Consider the following 6000-nt stretch of genomic DNA (forward strand, 5'->3'; position numbering starts at 1 on the left):
TCCATATGCAAACCGCCTACTTATTGGCTCTCACACCTCGGGCCACTCTCCACCTGCCCTTGTCTCCTCAGGGCCAGGCATCAGCCTACTGGGAACAGCCCCACTGTGGCAGAGCCTCTGAAATTCTTCAAACTAGCTAATCCCAAACCTGCTTACTGCACCTTTTCCGTTCCTTCCAGTGGAACCACAATAAAGACTCTTGTCCACATTTTCCTCTCCCCTCTACCCCCACTGCGTGATATACCAAGGCTCCTGCTTCCAGCAGGCTGTGAGTATAATAAAATTCTTCCACTATGACAGTCATTTCCACGTCTGCATGTCTCACCACACCTGGTTAAAACAAATCCTGGGTACCGCTAAAACATCCCAGAGAATCACAGAATCATAGAATTGGCAGCTAAGATTATTTTGGTTTTGTTTGTTTGTTTCATTCTACCTTCTTTGCTCAGTAAAAACAAGTGTTAAGCCTTTTTTTTTTTTTGTCTTTTGTCTGGCCCATATTAACAATACTTAATAAAATTGTATGTAAGCTCTTTAAGTATGTAACCAAAATGATTTAATTAATTATTATTTTTTCCTGTGTGAAAGAGCCAGCTCTGGCCTATGTGCCAAGTCCCTTCACAGCCTCCACTGCCACGCCACACTGCCACACCTGTTTGTGGAGGAGGGGTAACCAGCCTCTGCTCACAGCACTTATCCTCTCCCCGAACAAGCAGACTAAATGAATCTGAGGAACTCAGGAGTGACACTGGTTTGTTAGATGTGTTTCAAAGGTCCCACATTTCCCTGGACTGGAATCTGGATGTGTCTTTGCAAGTCCAGCTATTACGTTCATAGACCTGGGGTGATTGGGACAGTGCTAATTCACTTCAGTCCTCAGGACAGCTCCAGAGCTTTTGCTGCTACGTCAACTTCTCTGCCATCCCTCCTGCTGGCATCTTCATCCAGCTCCCTGGCCCTGGCCTAGACGTGCATTCTGCTTGACCAGGAGCAATAAGGAAGCAGGGGCACCGGCAGATGCAGGTCTGCCTTGCCCATCAAGGTTTTCTCTTTCCTTCCTTCCTTCCTTCCTCCCTTTCTTCTTTCCTTTCTCTCTCTCTCTTTTCTTTCCCTTTCTTTTTTTTCCTTTGTCTTTTTCTTTGCCAAATGTCAAAATATAAAGACGGCCTCTTTGAGGGGTTAAAAAGCAGACTGTAAGGCGCGGCCTTTAAGTAGACATATATTTTCTTGGGGATGTACATCCAGACAAGGTCACCAGCACTGAGTTTCTGTTTCAGAGGAGCCTACTGAAGGAAAAGGTATTTACCTGTCACCTGGTACATGTTACATCTATAACAGGACAAGTACATGAAAATGAACGAAGCATAAAATTCAAGCAATTAATGATTTTGGATCATACAAAAGAACCAGGATGTAAGTTGTTATAAATTCCTTCAGTGGTCAAAGATCAATAAAAGCTACACTGGAATTTCTTCTACCAGAAACTAGTTCTGCAACGGCATGAAATATTTTGTATTGGGCTTTGTAAATAGAAAAAAAGGACTTAATGTTGGCCTGTATTCTTTCTCTGTGTTTGGCATTTCTGTCAATGTCTTCATTTTAAGAATATGTTTCCTAACCGGCAGGAGAGCCGTGAGCTGCCTGACGTGTCTCCATGTCTTCCAAAGGGGATATTCATTCACTCGTTCTATAGATATTTATTGAGCAGCTTAACTACGTGTCAGGACAATCCTAAGTGATTGGCATACAGCAGAGAACAAGACAGAAGAAGTCCTTGCCCTCTTGGAGCTTGGAGTTTAACAAAATGAATGACTCTATGAATGAATGAATACATGCAAGGTGGTAGGCAGGTTAGAGTTCACAAAACTGAGTGGGCACAGATTAACATATTTCATTGATAAGGTTCATTTTTTCCTCACACTTTAATATCTCTGAAATCAGGATGTGTCTTAATACTGATGGTGTCTTAAAATGGCTGACAAGTTGGCAGCAGTCACTGCACAATTGTCATTTCCCTGCATTTGCATAAACTTGGTCATAGCTATTCATTTTGTCATCACTTCCACTAAGTTAGGGGCATCCTTAGCACTGCACGTGTTCTGGTAAACTGCCATTTAAATGGTTTTCAAAAAGGTTACACTATGATTTGGCACTTAAAGATGTTACTGTGTGTGCACCAAGGCAAACAAACAGAGCAGTGGGGCCTGAACGTTACATTACTAGAGGAAACATTTGTCTTTGTTTGGCATTTCCACATTACCTTGCAAAGCAAAATCCAAATGCTTTACCAGACTGAAGAAAAACACAAAAGAGGAATCTGTTACAGTTTGTAAGTGAGACATACCAGCCGATGGCCTATCATACCATAAGCAATGCTACTGAAGGTACCAGCAGGAAAAAGTACCAAAACCCATGGAAGAGATGAAGGAATCTTGAAAGCAATGAGATGCCAGTGTGACAGATTCATGCAGTGTCATGGAAGACCACTGGTAAAGTGGCATGTCGTAATATAATTGGCAGTATTTTCTCTTTCTTCCTGTATAACAAAAATCATGCTATGTCTTACAGCTGACATTTTCAATCTGATGAAATACAGAAATAAAGATGGATTGCTAGTTAATGAGAAGTTTTAAAACTAGAATAGAATGCAGAGTGGAAGTTTGTTGATACTGGACACTTTTAGGTTAGTAAGGCATTTGCATGCACCCAACTTCAGGAAAACTGTACCATGTCAATAATTTGGTATAGTTTTTGTATGTTTTGGGGACATTCTCCATTCTGGTGCAAGAGTGACAATGAGTAAACCTCATGTTCTACTTTCCCAACTTTAATTAGCGCTGCTCCAGTTCTTGGCCATTTAGAGATATCAGAGGGGAGGTGCCAGGGCTGTCTTCTAAACTAAAACCTCACCACGCTGCAGGGGTGGAGTAAAATAATTAGACAGGAGAGCCCATGTGAAATCCCAAAGCATGCACACGGGACCTTGCGATGCTTAGTACTAGATTAACATGAGTAAAATGCCAGCTACGGGGTATGCCTCCAGGCAGCATATGGTCACAGCTCAAAAAGGCATTTCTTTCTTTTTAGCCTTAGTACTGCATCATTTTGGAACCAGAGAGAGTTGAAGACTATACAAAGGGAGAGAATACACACACATACACACCCCGCTTGGGAAGAGAAATGATAAAACAGCGGTTGTAGATTATAATAATAAATTTTTTTAGGCACAGCTTCAAGCTTACTGTCACAACTGTGACACAAGGTTTCCATACCCTTCAGCCAAGTGACAACTGCCTCAGTGTAAAAGTGAGTAATCAAATCAGAAATAGGTGTGTGGCCACATCCATCACCAATATAACTGGTAAAAGCGTTTCTATATGGTGAATACGTATCTTCAACAGTGTTGACAACAGGCTACACCACACAAATGGCATTTTGCACTCTGGAGAAGGCCTGCTTCCTGCTCCTAGGGTCCTCAGTGAATTTCCTTTCTGGTCAGTAGAGGAGAATTCAGGGATTCTCTGGACTCACACCACCTTCCCCAGTGACCTTGTTTCAGTCTTTCGTTGCAAGTAGACAGGGCTGTGTCAGGAATTCTCTGACAGCTGGTACAGGAGGATGAGTGTGCCAGTGTGAGCGCTGCAGGGGATATGCTGCTGCCAGCTGGTGGGGGGCACTTATATGTGCACACTTAAAATAGACTTGAACGGCTGAGAGGGGAAAGACTGCTCCTTAAGTGCCAGTGATGGAAACACTTGGTTACCTGTCTTCTGGAACCAAGTTATCTGGAAGGGCAAGGAGTTTGTATGTCTGGAGATTTCCATCTGATTTCCATCCTGGGGATTGGGGGTGTCGGGGGAAGAGTCTACGGAGTCCCAGATGTCACCCTTGGGTGGAGGGAATACCTGCGGGGCACAGGCACACAGTGGTGGGTTCCCAGAGGGAGAAGATACTCTACAAAGGGGTCTGATCTAGGAGGCTGGGAGATGCAGTACATGTTGCCATATCTGGATTTCCTGCTATATCATAACATGGGCAACTCTCTCTCAAGAGGGGCCGGGAGACAGCATAAGATAGTGGAAAAGAGCATGGGCAGGGAGTCACACACATCTAGGGTCAAATCCCACCTCTATCATTTGACAAGTAATCTTGGGAAAATTGCAAAACTCTGTAAACCTTAAAATAGGGGAAGTAGTAATAACTCGTCAGGGTGACTGTGAGAATTAAAGTTATATATAAAATACTTAGTACTATATCTGGCACGTAGTATGTGCTCGATGTACTGTGTCACCATTGACCAAGGAGGTTTCCTTCCCTTTAATATGTAAATGTTCTCACAGGAGTGATGGGACCTGGTGTGGGGATAAATCACATGGACCTGAGCAAGGGGTTGATGTCTTTGGCTAAGGGTGTCTCCAGGGTACAAAAGTTGGCATTATCAAGTTGTCTTATGGTATGAATATTTTTGATAAGAAATAAAGTACCCTGGGCTTCCCTGGTGGTGCAATGGTTAAGAATCCGCCTGCCAATGCAGGAGACACGGGTTTGAGCTCTGGTCTGGGAAGATCCCACATGCTGCGGAGCAACTAAGCCCGTTTGTCACAACTACTGAGCCTGCACTCTAGAGCCCGCGAGCCACAACTACTGAGCCCGAGTGCCACAACTACTGAAGCCTGCGCGCCTAGAGCCCGTGCTCCACGACAAGAGAAGCCACTGCAATGAGAAGCCTGCGCACTGCAACGAAGAGTAGCCCCCACTCGCCACAACTAGAGAAAGCCCGCGTGCAGCAACTAAGACCCAATGCAGCCAAAAATAAAAATAAATAAAATAAACAAATTTTTATACAAAAAAAGAAAGTACCTGTGAGAATCCACACATGTGATCAGAAAAGTATCAGACTGATTAGAATTAAACAGAATTCAACACTCACTCGTTGAGATCTGCTCATTTCAAGTCTATAGGACATCCACACGTCTACCTCTACTCTGCGCTACTTTATGACAGATGTGTTTCTACAATCATGTGTGAAACTCAACACTAACTTTATTTCTCTGCATTCGAGGAAGTTTTGTAAAGCAAATCATCCACACCTAATCCATCTTTTTTTGAAGGTCAAAACTTTCTCCCATCTTCAAGTTGGTACGTGGGTTCTGTATTCTTTCTTCCCACCTCTCACCCTAAGAGCTGGGCCACAACTGCTACTCTCTTTCACGTGCTCCACCCCAGCACTCTGGGAAAACATGTAGCATTAAAAAAATATTTAAGATTTGACAGAAGAATCATCGGTACCTTGGACACATTGTTTAGGGACCTTTAATTAGAAGGTAAGGGAGACAACTACCTACGGCAAAAGCCACAGTACGGGCGCTCTGAGTGCCCAGTCTCCGGAAAGTCCCCTCCCCCAGGGGGATTCCCGCAGAGGAAAGTCCTCAGGGAAGAGCCTGCGTCAGGAATGCTGCTCGGGCCAAAAAGTGGCCTGCGTTCCTGCATGCCTACATTCAGGTCACGGGCGTCCCTGGCCAGGGTGACCTGTCTCTCTCTAATGGGGCGCGCCTCAGGGACCCCCGAGTCCGGCTCCTCTCGTCTCAGCATCAAACTTTCTCCTGGAACAAAACCTCTTTCAAACCACATGGGGGCAGGAGGATGGAGGATGGCAAAGCCACCAGCTGCTGCCCGGAGACAGCCCTCCTCCTCCAGCCCGCTTCCCTCAGCCGCCACCCTCTTCCTCGCAGGGAAAGCGGCCCAGACAGCGCAGCCCCGCCCAGCCCCGCCCAGCCCGCGCCCCAGCCCACCGCCCGCCCGCTGTAGCCCAGGGCTTTGCAAAGCCACTTCCCGGCGCTGCGACGCCCGAGGCGACGGGGCGAGCCCAGCCGAGTACCTTTAGGAAGAGGTCAGGACACCGACACCCAAGGAGACCCGCAGCATCGCCCGAACGCCGCCGCCGCCGCCGCCGCCGCCGCCGCCGCCGCCGCCGCCGCCGCCGCCGCCGCCGCCGCGGGA

The 6000-nt window shown here is 46.2% G+C and overlaps 1 protein-coding gene across 1 annotated transcript in view; it reads right to left on the reverse strand.

Moving 5' to 3' along the window:
• Positions 1-5983, reverse strand: part of FRY (FRY microtubule binding protein) — a 425952-nt gene extending 419969 nt beyond the window's left edge. Inside the window, exon 1 of the mRNA XM_027116557.1 lies at positions 5879-5983. The gene's annotated coding sequence lies outside the window, so the exon portion shown is untranslated. The remainder of the gene's footprint in view (positions 1-5878) is intronic.
• Between the last annotated feature and the right edge of the window lie 17 nt (positions 5984-6000).

The sequence above is a fragment of the Aethalodelphis obliquidens genome, unplaced genomic scaffold, assembly GCF_003676395.1.
Source record: "Aethalodelphis obliquidens isolate GAN/ISIS:26980383/991018 unplaced genomic scaffold, ASM367639v1 scaffold16, whole genome shotgun sequence".
Classification (NCBI taxonomy): Eukaryota; Metazoa; Chordata; class Mammalia; order Artiodactyla; family Delphinidae; genus Aethalodelphis; species Aethalodelphis obliquidens.